Below are 12,778 nucleotides of genomic sequence, written 5' to 3'. Positions count from 1 at the left end.
GGCGGCGCACCGAGCAGCCGCGTGTCTCACGCAAGTGGCGGTGCGGCGCGGCGCGGCGCGACCGCCAGTTCGGCAGACGCCTCTGAGACGCCGGACGCCGCGCACTCCGCGCCGCCTTCGAGGCTCCAGCTGTTGCGGAAGGACGTGCTCTGCGTCAAATGTGTCACCGAAAACGGCGATTGTGTGTGTTGGGAGAAGAGGCAGAGGCGTCTTCTGTCGTGCGGCTACAGTATAAGGGCGCCAACGGCCATACCATGTTGAATACACCGGTTCTCGTCCGATCACCGAAGTTAAGCAACATCGGGCCTGGTTAGTACTTGGATGGGTGACCGCCTGGGAACACCGGGTGCTGTTGGCTCCACTTCATTTTCTCCTTTTTACGCCGCTATCCCTGCCAGCCCTCTTTTCATACTACCTTTCTTTTGTTCAAACGTGCATCCTTAAGCATTTTAAACGTGCTAGGAATGCCTTGAAAATAACGAACCACTACGAATCGACAGATGTGATCTGAAATAAGTCAGGGCCACCTACTAGTTCATAGCAGTGCAAAACACCACAAAAAAAAAAAAAAAAAAAAAAATTAAACGACTGTAATAAACATAAGATTCGATATTAATGGCCTCAGTTCGAAGAAGAATGTGCCAAGGAAGATTTCTTAAAAGTGCCTGAAGGTAGCAAAACAGTATGAACCGACAGATATGTTGTGAAATACGTCAGGGCTTATTGTTTTGCAGCAGTGTACGACTGCAAACAAAAATGTATCTTTCGTCGCTAGAAGAGATGGATGCTTTGGCGACCCTCCTGTGTCTTGTGTCCCTGTTTCCGCACCTTTGCACAGGTCTGCTGGCCGCAAACGGCGTCTCGGACACGCCCGTTAGGCCCACGCCCGTCTCGCAGATGTTTCTCGTGCTTGTGCTGTCATATGGGCCACTACCCGAGCGGCAGCGAGCGGCAGTCGAGCACGCCCGTCTCGCAGATGTTTCTCGTGCTTGTGCTGTCATATGGGCCACTACCCGAGCGGCAGCGAGCGGCAGTCGAGCACGCCCGTCTCGCAGATGTTTCTCGTGCTTGTGCTGTCATATGGACCACTACCCGAGCGGCAGCGAGCGGCAGTCGAGCAAAGTCGGGACAAGTCGGGACGGAAGAGGACAGGTGCGAATGCACTGCACAGATCACGCAAATATGTGGAAGCGCCCCGCGCGGCGTGTGTCAGGTGAGGAAGCTGCCGGGGGCGCCCTCCAGCAGGACACTGCTACAGCCCCCCGCCGGATAACGGGAACAAGATGCGTCGCCCGCGAGTGTCGGACGCCGCACGCACCAAGCGAAACGAATGACAGGCGGCGCACCGAGCAGCCGCGTGTCTCACGCAAGTGGCGGTGCGGCGCGGCGCGGCGCGACCGCCAGTTCGGCAGACGCCTCTGAGACGCCGGACGCCGCGCACTCCGCGCCGCCTTCGAGGCTCCAGCTGTTGCGGAAGGACGTGCTCTGCGTCAAATGTGTCACCGAAAACGGCGATTGTGTGTGTTGGGAGAAGAGGCAGAGGCGTCTTCTGTCGTGCGGCTACAGTATAAGGGCGCCAACGGCCATACCATGTTGAATACACCGGTTCTCGTCCGATCACCGAAGTTAAGCAACATCGGGCCCGGTTAGTACTTGGATGGGTGACCGCCTGGGAACACCGGGTGCTGTTGGCTCCACTTCATTTTCTCCTTTTTACGCCGCTATCCCTGCCAGCCCTCTTTTCATACTACCTTTCTTTTGTTCAAACGTGCATCCTTAAGCATTTTAAACGTGCTAGGAATGCCTTGAAAATAACGAACCACTACGAATCGACAGATGTGATCTGAAATAAGTCAGGGCCACCTACTAGTTCATAGCAGTGCAAAACACCACAAAAAAAAAAAAAAAAAAAAAAAATTAAACGACTGTAATAAACATAAGATTCGATATTAATGGCCTCAGTTCGAAGAAGAATGTGCCAAGGAAGATTTCTTAAAAGTGCCTGAAGGTAGCAAAACAGTATGAACCGACAGATATGTTGTGAAATACGTCAGGGCTTATTGTTTTGCAGCAGTGTACGACTGCAAACAAAAATGTATCTTTCGTCGCTAGAAGAGATGGATGCTTTGGCGACCCTCCTGTGTCTTGTGTCCCTGTTTCCGCACCTTTGCACAGGTCTGCTGGCCGCAAACGGCGTCTCGGACACGCCCGTTAGGCCCACGCCCGTCTCGCAGATGTTTCTCGTGCTTGTGCTGTCATATGGGCCACTACCCGAGCGGCAGCGAGCGGCAGTCGAGCACGCCCGTCTCGCAGATGTTTCTCGTGCTTGTGCTGTCATATGGGCCACTACCCGAGCGGCAGCGAGCGGCAGTCGAGCACGCCCGTCTCGCAGATGTTTCTCGTGCTTGTGCTGTCATATGGACCACTACCCGAGCGGCAGCGAGCGGCAGTCGAGCAAAGTCGGGACAAGTCGGGACGGAAGAGGACAGGTGCGAATGCACTGCACAGATCACGCAAATATGTGGAAGCGCCCCGCGCGGCGTGTGTCAGGTGAGGAAGCTGCCGGGGGCGCCCTCCAGCAGGACACTGCTACAGCCCCCCGCCGGATAACGGGAACAAGATGCGTCGCCCGCGAGTGTCGGACGCCGCACGCACCAAGCGAAACGAATGACAGGCGGCGCACCGAGCAGCCGCGTGTCTCACGCAAGTGGCGGTGCGGCGCGGCGCGGCGCGACCGCCAGTTCGGCAGACGCCTCTGAGACGCCGGACGCCGCGCACTCCGCGCCGCCTTCGAGGCTCCAGCTGTTGCGGAAGGACGTGCTCTGCGTCAAATGTGTCACCGAAAACGGCGATTGTGTGTGTTGGGAGAAGAGGCAGAGGCGTCTTCTGTCGTGCGGCTACAGTATAAGGGCGCCAACGGCCATACCATGTTGAATACACCGGTTCTCGTCCGATCACCGAAGTTAAGCAACATCGGGCCCGGTTAGTACTTGGATGGGTGACCGCCTGGGAACACCGGGTGCTGTTGGCTCCACTTCATTTTCTCCTTTTTACGCCGCTATCCCTGCCAGCCCTCTTTTCATACTACCTTTCTTTTGTTCAAACGTGCATCCTTAAGCATTTTAAACGTGCTAGGAATGCCTTGAAAATAACGAACCACTACGAATCGACAGATGTGATCTGAAATAAGTCAGGGCCACCTACTAGTTCATAGCAGTGCAAAACACCACAAAAAAAAAAAAAAAAAAAAAAAATTAAACGACTGTAATAAACATAAGATTCGATATTAATGGCCTCAGTTCGAAGAAGAATGTGCCAAGGAAGATTTCTTAAAAGTGCCTGAAGGTAGCAAAACAGTATGAACCGACAGATATGTTGTGAAATACGTCAGGGCTTATTGTTTTGCAGCAGTGTACGACTGCAAACAAAAATGTATCTTTCGTCGCTAGAAGAGATGGATGCTTTGGCGACCCTCCTGTGTCTTGTGTCCCTGTTTCCGCACCTTTGCACAGGTCTGCTGGCCGCAAACGGCGTCTCGGACACGCCCGTTAGGCCCACGCCCGTCTCGCAGATGTTTCTCGTGCTTGTGCTGTCATATGGGCCACTACCCGAGCGGCAGCGAGCGGCAGTCGAGCACGCCCGTCTCGCAGATGTTTCTCGTGCTTGTGCTGTCATATGGGCCACTACCCGAGCGGCAGCGAGCGGCAGTCGAGCACGCCCGTCTCGCAGATGTTTCTCGTGCTTGTGCTGTCATATGGGCCACTACCCGAGCGGCAGCGAGCGGCAGTCGAGCAAAGTCGGGACAAGTCGGGACGGAAGAGGACAGGTGCGAATGCACTGCACAGATCACGCAAATATGTGGAAGCGCCCCGCGCGGCGTGTGTCAGGTGAGGAAGCTGCCGGGGGCGCCCTCCAGCAGGACACTGCTACAGCCCCCCGCCGGATAACGGGAACAAGATGCGTCGCCCGCGAGTGTCGGACGCCGCACGCACCAAGCGAAACGAATGACAGGCGGCGCACCGAGCAGCCGCGTGTCTCACGCAAGTGGCGGTGCGGCGCGGCGCGGCGCGACCGCCAGTTCGGCAGACGCCTCTGAGACGCCGGACGCCGCGCACTCCGCGCCGCCTTCGAGGCTCCAGCTGTTGCGGAAGGACGTGCTCTGCGTCAAATGTGTCACCGAAAACGGCGATTGTGTGTGTTGGGAGAAGAGGCAGAGGCGTCTTCTGTCGTGCGGCTACAGTATAAGGGCGCCAACGGCCATACCATGTTGAATACACCGGTTCTCGTCCGATCACCGAAGTTAAGCAACATCGGGCCCGGTTAGTACTTGGATGGGTGACCGCCTGGGAACACCGGGTGCTGTTGGCTCCACTTCATTTTCTCCTTTTTACGCCGCTATCCCTGCCAGCCCTCTTTTCATACTACCTTTCTTTTGTTCAAACGTGCATCCTTAAGCATTTTAAACGTGCTAGGAATGCCTTGAAAATAACGAACCACTACGAATCGACAGATGTGATCTGAAATAAGTCAGGGCCACCTACTAGTTCATAGCAGTGCAAAACACCACAAAAAAAAAAAAAAAAAAAAAAATTAAACGACTGTAATAAACATAAGATTCGATATTAATGGCCTCAGTTCGAAGAAGAATGTGCCAAGGAAGATTTCTTAAAAGTGCCTGAAGGTAGCAAAACAGTATGAACCGACAGATATGTTGTGAAATACGTCAGGGCTTATTGTTTTGCAGCAGTGTACGACTGCAAACAAAAATGTATCTTTCGTCGCTAGAAGAGATGGATGCTTTGGCGACCCTCCTGTGTCTTGTGTCCCTGTTTCCGCACCTTTGCACAGGTCTGCTGGCCGCAAACGGCGTCTCGGACACGCCCGTTAGGCCCACGCCCGTCTCGCAGATGTTTCTCGTGCTTGTGCTGTCATATGGGCCACTACCCGAGCGGCAGCGAGCGGCAGTCGAGCACGCCCGTCTCGCAGATGTTTCTCGTGCTTGTGCTGTCATATGGGCCACTACCCGAGCGGCAGCGAGCGGCAGTCGAGCACGCCCGTCTCGCAGATGTTTCTCGTGCTTGTGCTGTCATATGGGCCACTACCCGAGCGGCAGCGAGCGGCAGTCGAGCAAAGTCGGGACAAGTCGGGACGGAAGAGGACAGGTGCGAATGCACTGCACAGATCACGCAAATATGTGGAAGCGCCCCGCGCGGCGTGTGTCAGGTGAGGAAGCTGCCGGGGGCGCCCTCCAGCAGGACACTGCTACAGCCCCCCGCCGGATAACGGGAACAAGATGCGTCGCCCGCGAGTGTCGGACGCCGCACGCACCAAGCGAAACGAATGACAGGCGGCGCACCGAGCAGCCGCGTGTCTCACGCAAGTGGCGGTGCGGCGCGGCGCGGCGCGACCGCCAGTTCGGCAGACGCCTCTGAGACGCCGGACGCCGCGCACTCCGCGCCGCCTTCGAGGCTCCAGCTGTTGCGGAAGGACGTGCTCTGCGTCAAATGTGTCACCGAAAACGGCGATTGTGTGTGTTGGGAGAAGAGGCAGAGGCGTCTTCTGTCGTGCGGCTACAGTATAAGGGCGCCAACGGCCATACCATGTTGAATACACCGGTTCTCGTCCGATCACCGAAGTTAAGCAACATCGGGCCCGGTTAGTACTTGGATGGGTGACCGCCTGGGAACACCGGGTGCTGTTGGCTCCACTTCATTTTCTCCTTTTTACGCCGCTATCCCTGCCAGCCCTCTTTTCATACTACCTTTCTTTTGTTCAAACGTGCATCCTTAAGCATTTTAAACGTGCTAGGAATGCCTTGAAAATAACGAACCACTACGAATCGACAGATGTGATCTGAAATAAGTCAGGGCCACCTACTAGTTCATAGCAGTGCAAAACACCACAAAAAAAAAAAAAAAAAAAAAAAATTAAACGACTGTAATAAACATAAGATTCGATATTAATGGCCTCAGTTCGAAGAAGAATGTGCCAAGGAAGATTTCTTAAAAGTGCCTGAAGGTAGCAAAACAGTATGAACCGACAGATATGTTGTGAAATACGTCAGGGCTTATTGTTTTGCAGCAGTGTACGACTGCAAACAAAAATGTATCTTTCGTCGCTAGAAGAGATGGATGCTTTGGCGACCCTCCTGTGTCTTGTGTCCCTGTTTCCGCACCTTTGCACAGGTCTGCTGGCCGCAAACGGCGTCTCGGACACGCCCGTTAGGCCCACGCCCGTCTCGCAGATGTTTCTCGTGCTTGTGCTGTCATATGGGCCACTACCCGAGCGGCAGCGAGCGGCAGTCGAGCACGCCCGTCTCGCAGATGTTTCTCGTGCTTGTGCTGTCATATGGGCCACTACCCGAGCGGCAGCGAGCGGCAGTCGAGCACGCCCGTCTCGCAGATGTTTCTCGTGCTTGTGCTGTCATATGGGCCACTACCCGAGCGGCAGCGAGCGGCAGTCGAGCAAAGTCGGGACAAGTCGGGACGGAAGAGGACAGGTGCGAATGCACTGCACAGATCACGCAAATATGTGGAAGCGCCCCGCGCGGCGTGTGTCAGGTGAGGAAGCTGCCGGGGGCGCCCTCCAGCAGGACACTGCTACAGCCCCCCGCCGGATAACGGGAACAAGATGCGTCGCCCGCGAGTGTCGGACGCCGCACGCACCAAGCGAAACGAATGACAGGCGGCGCACCGAGCAGCCGCGTGTCTCACGCAAGTGGCGGTGCGGCGCGGCGCGGCGCGACCGCCAGTTCGGCAGACGCCTCTGAGACGCCGGACGCCGCGCACTCCGCGCCGCCTTCGAGGCTCCAGCTGTTGCGGAAGGACGTGCTCTGCGTCAAATGTGTCACCGAAAACGGCGATTGTGTGTGTTGGGAGAAGAGGCAGAGGCGTCTTCTGTCGTGCGGCTACAGTATAAGGGCGCCAACGGCCATACCATGTTGAATACACCGGTTCTCGTCCGATCACCGAAGTTAAGCAACATCGGGCCCGGTTAGTACTTGGATGGGTGACCGCCTGGGAACACCGGGTGCTGTTGGCTCCACTTCATTTTCTCCTTTTTACGCCGCTATCCCTGCCAGCCCTCTTTTCATACTACCTTTCTTTTGTTCAAACGTGCATCCTTAAGCATTTTAAACGTGCTAGGAATGCCTTGAAAATAACGAACCACTACGAATCGACAGATGTGATCTGAAATAAGTCAGGGCCACCTACTAGTTCATAGCAGTGCAAAACACCACAAAAAAAAAAAAAAAAAAAAAAATTAAACGACTGTAATAAACATAAGATTCGATATTAATGGCCTCAGTTCGAAGAAGAATGTGCCAAGGAAGATTTCTTAAAAGTGCCTGAAGGTAGCAAAACAGTATGAACCGACAGATATGTTGTGAAATACGTCAGGGCTTATTGTTTTGCAGCAGTGTACGACTGCAAACAAAAATGTATCTTTCGTCGCTAGAAGAGATGGATGCTTTGGCGACCCTCCTGTGTCTTGTGTCCCTGTTTCCGCACCTTTGCACAGGTCTGCTGGCCGCAAACGGCGTCTCGGACACGCCCGTTAGGCCCACGCCCGTCTCGCAGATGTTTCTCGTGCTTGTGCTGTCATATGGGCCACTACCCGAGCGGCAGCGAGCGGCAGTCGAGCACGCCCGTCTCGCAGATGTTTCTCGTGCTTGTGCTGTCATATGGGCCACTACCCGAGCGGCAGCGAGCGGCAGTCGAGCACGCCCGTCTCGCAGATGTTTCTCGTGCTTGTGCTGTCATATGGGCCACTACCCGAGCGGCAGCGAGCGGCAGTCGAGCAAAGTCGGGACAAGTCGGGACGGAAGAGGACAGGTGCGAATGCACTGCACAGATCACGCAAATATGTGGAAGCGCCCCGCGCGGCGTGTGTCAGGTGAGGAAGCTGCCGGGGGCGCCCTCCAGCAGGACACTGCTACAGCCCCCCGCCGGATAACGGGAACAAGATGCGTCGCCCGCGAGTGTCGGACGCCGCACGCACCAAGCGAAACGAATGACAGGCGGCGCACCGAGCAGCCGCGTGTCTCACGCAAGTGGCGGTGCGGCGCGGCGCGGCGCGACCGCCAGTTCGGCAGACGCCTCTGAGACGCCGGACGCCGCGCACTCCGCGCCGCCTTCGAGGCTCCAGCTGTTGCGGAAGGACGTGCTCTGCGTCAAATGTGTCACCGAAAACGGCGATTGTGTGTGTTGGGAGAAGAGGCAGAGGCGTCTTCTGTCGTGCGGCTACAGTATAAGGGCGCCAACGGCCATACCATGTTGAATACACCGGTTCTCGTCCGATCACCGAAGTTAAGCAACATCGGGCCCGGTTAGTACTTGGATGGGTGACCGCCTGGGAACACCGGGTGCTGTTGGCTCCACTTCATTTTCTCCTTTTTACGCCGCTATCCCTGCCAGCCCTCTTTTCATACTACCTTTCTTTTGTTCAAACGTGCATCCTTAAGCATTTTAAACGTGCTAGGAATGCCTTGAAAATAACGAACCACTACGAATCGACAGATGTGATCTGAAATAAGTCAGGGCCACCTACTAGTTCATAGCAGTGCAAAACACCACAAAAAAAAAAAAAAAAAAAAAAATTAAACGACTGTAATAAACATAAGATTCGATATTAATGGCCTCAGTTCGAAGAAGAATGTGCCAAGGAAGATTTCTTAAAAGTGCCTGAAGGTAGCAAAACAGTATGAACCGACAGATATGTTGTGAAATACGTCAGGGCTTATTGTTTTGCAGCAGTGTACGACTGCAAACAAAAATGTATCTTTCGTCGCTAGAAGAGATGGATGCTTTGGCGACCCTCCTGTGTCTTGTGTCCCTGTTTCCGCACCTTTGCACAGGTCTGCTGGCCGCAAACGGCGTCTCGGACACGCCCGTTAGGCCCACGCCCGTCTCGCAGATGTTTCTCGTGCTTGTGCTGTCATATGGGCCACTACCCGAGCGGCAGCGAGCGGCAGTCGAGCACGCCCGTCTCGCAGATGTTTCTCGTGCTTGTGCTGTCATATGGGCCACTACCCGAGCGGCAGCGAGCGGCAGTCGAGCACGCCCGTCTCGCAGATGTTTCTCGTGCTTGTGCTGTCATATGGGCCACTACCCGAGCGGCAGCGAGCGGCAGTCGAGCAAAGTCGGGACAAGTCGGGACGGAAGAGGACAGGTGCGAATGCACTGCACAGATCACGCAAATATGTGGAAGCGCCCCGCGCGGCGTGTGTCAGGTGAGGAAGCTGCCGGGGGCGCCCTCCAGCAGGACACTGCTACAGCCCCCCGCCGGATAACGGGAACAAGATGCGTCGCCCGCGAGTGTCGGACGCCGCACGCACCAAGCGAAACGAATGACAGGCGGCGCACCGAGCAGCCGCGTGTCTCACGCAAGTGGCGGTGCGGCGCGGCGCGGCGCGACCGCCAGTTCGGCAGACGCCTCTGAGACGCCGGACGCCGCGCACTCCGCGCCGCCTTCGAGGCTCCAGCTGTTGCGGAAGGACGTGCTCTGCGTCAAATGTGTCACCGAAAACGGCGATTGTGTGTGTTGGGAGAAGAGGCAGAGGCGTCTTCTGTCGTGCGGCTACAGTATAAGGGCGCCAACGGCCATACCATGTTGAATACACCGGTTCTCGTCCGATCACCGAAGTTAAGCAACATCGGGCCCGGTTAGTACTTGGATGGGTGACCGCCTGGGAACACCGGGTGCTGTTGGCTCCACTTCATTTTCTCCTTTTTACGCCGCTATCCCTGCCAGCCCTCTTTTCATACTACCTTTCTTTTGTTCAAACGTGCATCCTTAAGCATTTTAAACGTGCTAGGAATGCCTTGAAAATAACGAACCACTACGAATCGACAGATGTGATCTGAAATAAGTCAGGGCCACCTACTAGTTCATAGCAGTGCAAAACACCACAAAAAAAAAAAAAAAAAAAAAAATTAAACGACTGTAATAAACATAAGATTCGATATTAATGGCCTCAGTTCGAAGAAGAATGTGCCAAGGAAGATTTCTTAAAAGTGCCTGAAGGTAGCAAAACAGTATGAACCGACAGATATGTTGTGAAATACGTCAGGGCTTATTGTTTTGCAGCAGTGTACGACTGCAAACAAAAATGTATCTTTCGTCGCTAGAAGAGATGGATGCTTTGGCGACCCTCCTGTGTCTTGTGTCCCTGTTTCCGCACCTTTGCACAGGTCTGCTGGCCGCAAACGGCGTCTCGGACACGCCCGTTAGGCCCACGCCCGTCTCGCAGATGTTTCTCGTGCTTGTGCTGTCATATGGGCCACTACCCGAGCGGCAGCGAGCGGCAGTCGAGCACGCCCGTCTCGCAGATGTTTCTCGTGCTTGTGCTGTCATATGGGCCACTACCCGAGCGGCAGCGAGCGGCAGTCGAGCACGCCCGTCTCGCAGATGTTTCTCGTGCTTGTGCTGTCATATGGGCCACTACCCGAGCGGCAGCGAGCGGCAGTCGAGCAAAGTCGGGACAAGTCGGGACGGAAGAGGACAGGTGCGAATGCACTGCACAGATCACGCAAATATGTGGAAGCGCCCCGCGCGGCGTGTGTCAGGTGAGGAAGCTGCCGGGGGCGCCCTCCAGCAGGACACTGCTACAGCCCCCCGCCGGATAACGGGAACAAGATGCGTCGCCCGCGAGTGTCGGACGCCGCACGCACCAAGCGAAACGAATGACAGGCGGCGCACCGAGCAGCCGCGTGTCTCACGCAAGTGGCGGTGCGGCGCGGCGCGGCGCGACCGCCAGTTCGGCAGACGCCTCTGAGACGCCGGACGCCGCGCACTCCGCGCCGCCTTCGAGGCTCCAGCTGTTGCGGAAGGACGTGCTCTGCGTCAAATGTGTCACCGAAAACGGCGATTGTGTGTGTTGGGAGAAGAGGCAGAGGCGTCTTCTGTCGTGCGGCTACAGTATAAGGGCGCCAACGGCCATACCATGTTGAATACACCGGTTCTCGTCCGATCACCGAAGTTAAGCAACATCGGGCCCGGTTAGTACTTGGATGGGTGACCGCCTGGGAACACCGGGTGCTGTTGGCTCCACTTCATTTTCTCCTTTTTACGCCGCTATCCCTGCCAGCCCTCTTTTCATACTACCTTTCTTTTGTTCAAACGTGCATCCTTAAGCATTTTAAACGTGCTAGGAATGCCTTGAAAATAACGAACCACTACGAATCGACAGATGTGATCTGAAATAAGTCAGGGCCACCTACTAGTTCATAGCAGTGCAAAACACCACAAAAAAAAAAAAAAAAAAAAAAAATTAAACGACTGTAATAAACATAAGATTCGATATTAATGGCCTCAGTTCGAAGAAGAATGTGCCAAGGAAGATTTCTTAAAAGTGCCTGAAGGTAGCAAAACAGTATGAACCGACAGATATGTTGTGAAATACGTCAGGGCTTATTGTTTTGCAGCAGTGTACGACTGCAAACAAAAATGTATCTTTCGTCGCTAGAAGAGATGGATGCTTTGGCGACCCTCCTGTGTCTTGTGTCCCTGTTTCCGCACCTTTGCACAGGTCTGCTGGCCGCAAACGGCGTCTCGGACACGCCCGTTAGGCCCACGCCCGTCTCGCAGATGTTTCTCGTGCTTGTGCTGTCATATGGGCCACTACCCGAGCGGCAGCGAGCGGCAGTCGAGCACGCCCGTCTCGCAGATGTTTCTCGTGCTTGTGCTGTCATATGGGCCACTACCCGAGCGGCAGCGAGCGGCAGTCGAGCACGCCCCGTCTCGCAGATGTTTCTCGTGCTTGTGCTGTCATATGGGGCCACTACCCGAGCGGCAGCGAGCGGCAGTCGAGCAAAGTCGGGACAAGTCGGGACGGAAGAGGACAGGTGCGAATGCACTGCACAGATCACGCAAATATGTGGAAGCGCCCCGCGCGGCGTGTGTCAGGTGAGGAAGCTGCCGGGGGCGCCCTCCAGCAGGACACTGCTACAGCCCCCCGCCGGATAACGGGAACAAGATGCGTCGCCCGCGAGTGTCGGACGCCGCACGCACCAAGCGAAACGAATGACAGGCGGCGCACCGAGCAGCCGCGTGTCTCACGCAAGTGGCGGTGCGGCGCGGCGCGGCGCGACCGCCAGTTCGGCAGACGCCTCTGAGACGCCGGACGCCGCGCACTCCGCGCCGCCTTCGAGGCTCCAGCTGTTGCGGAAGGACCTGCGTCAAATGTGTCACCGAAAACGGCGATTGTGTGTGTTGGGAGAAGAGGCAGAGGCGTCTTCTGTCGTGCGGCTACAGTATAAGGGCGCCAACGGCCATACCATGTTGAATACACCGGTTCTCGTCCGATCACCGAAGTTAAGCAACATCGGGCCCGGTTAGTACTTGGATGGGTGACCGCCTGGGAACACCGGGTGCTGTTGGCTCCACTTCATTTTCTCCTTTTTACGCCGCTATCCCTGCCAGCCCTCTTTTCATACTACCTTTCTTTGTTCAAACGTGCATCCTTAAGCATTTTAAACGTGCTAGGAATGCCTTGAAAATAACGAACCACTACGAATCGACAGATGTGATCTGAAATAAGTCAGGGCCACCTACTAGTTCATAGCAGTGCAAAACACCACAAAAAAAAAAAAAAAAAAAAAATTAAACGACTGTAATAAACATAAGATTCGATATTAATGGCCTCAGTTCGAAGAAGAATGTGCCAAGGAAGATTTCTTAAAGTGCCTGAAGGTAGCAAAACAGTATGAACCGACAGATATGTTGTGAAATACGTCAGGGCTTATTGTTTTGCAGCAGTGTACGACTGCAAACAAAA

The 12,778-nt window shown here is 55.1% G+C and overlaps 10 non-coding genes across 10 annotated transcripts; all 10 read left to right on the top strand.

The window, feature by feature from the left end:
* Positions 1-239: 239 nt before the first annotated feature.
* LOC124560781 lies at positions 240-358 on the top strand. The gene has a single exon (XR_006969296.1). It is a non-coding gene; the product is annotated as a 5S ribosomal RNA (ribosomal RNA).
* A 1,217-nt stretch (positions 359-1,575) lies between these two features.
* Positions 1,576-1,694, top strand: LOC124560788. Its single transcript, XR_006969302.1, has one exon. It is a non-coding gene; the product is annotated as a 5S ribosomal RNA (ribosomal RNA).
* Positions 1,695-2,912: 1,218 nt separating this feature from the next.
* LOC124560787 lies at positions 2,913-3,031 on the top strand. The gene has a single exon (XR_006969301.1). It is a non-coding gene; the product is annotated as a 5S ribosomal RNA (ribosomal RNA).
* Positions 3,032-4,249: 1,218 nt separating this feature from the next.
* Positions 4,250-4,368, top strand: LOC124560786. Its single transcript, XR_006969300.1, has one exon. It is a non-coding gene; the product is annotated as a 5S ribosomal RNA (ribosomal RNA).
* A 1,217-nt stretch (positions 4,369-5,585) lies between these two features.
* On the top strand, positions 5,586-5,704 carry LOC124560784. Its single transcript, XR_006969299.1, has one exon. It is a non-coding gene; the product is annotated as a 5S ribosomal RNA (ribosomal RNA).
* A 1,218-nt stretch (positions 5,705-6,922) lies between these two features.
* LOC124560783 lies at positions 6,923-7,041 on the top strand. Its single transcript, XR_006969298.1, has one exon. It is a non-coding gene; the product is annotated as a 5S ribosomal RNA (ribosomal RNA).
* Positions 7,042-8,258: 1,217 nt separating this feature from the next.
* On the top strand, positions 8,259-8,377 carry LOC124560782. Its single transcript, XR_006969297.1, has one exon. It is a non-coding gene; the product is annotated as a 5S ribosomal RNA (ribosomal RNA).
* Positions 8,378-9,594: 1,217 nt separating this feature from the next.
* LOC124560809 lies at positions 9,595-9,713 on the top strand. Its single transcript, XR_006969320.1, has one exon. It is a non-coding gene; the product is annotated as a 5S ribosomal RNA (ribosomal RNA).
* Positions 9,714-10,930: 1,217 nt separating this feature from the next.
* LOC124560808 lies at positions 10,931-11,049 on the top strand. The gene has a single exon (XR_006969319.1). It is a non-coding gene; the product is annotated as a 5S ribosomal RNA (ribosomal RNA).
* A 1,215-nt stretch (positions 11,050-12,264) lies between these two features.
* On the top strand, positions 12,265-12,383 carry LOC124560805. The gene has a single exon (XR_006969318.1). It is a non-coding gene; the product is annotated as a 5S ribosomal RNA (ribosomal RNA).
* The last annotated feature ends 395 nt before the right edge of the window (positions 12,384-12,778 follow it).

Source organism: Schistocerca americana, unplaced genomic scaffold (genome assembly GCF_021461395.2).
Source record: "Schistocerca americana isolate TAMUIC-IGC-003095 unplaced genomic scaffold, iqSchAmer2.1 HiC_scaffold_1117, whole genome shotgun sequence".
Taxonomy (NCBI): domain Eukaryota; kingdom Metazoa; phylum Arthropoda; class Insecta; order Orthoptera; family Acrididae; genus Schistocerca; species Schistocerca americana.
The sequence above is the reverse complement of the archived record's forward strand: the minus strand, read 5'-3'. Positions and strand labels throughout refer to the sequence as shown.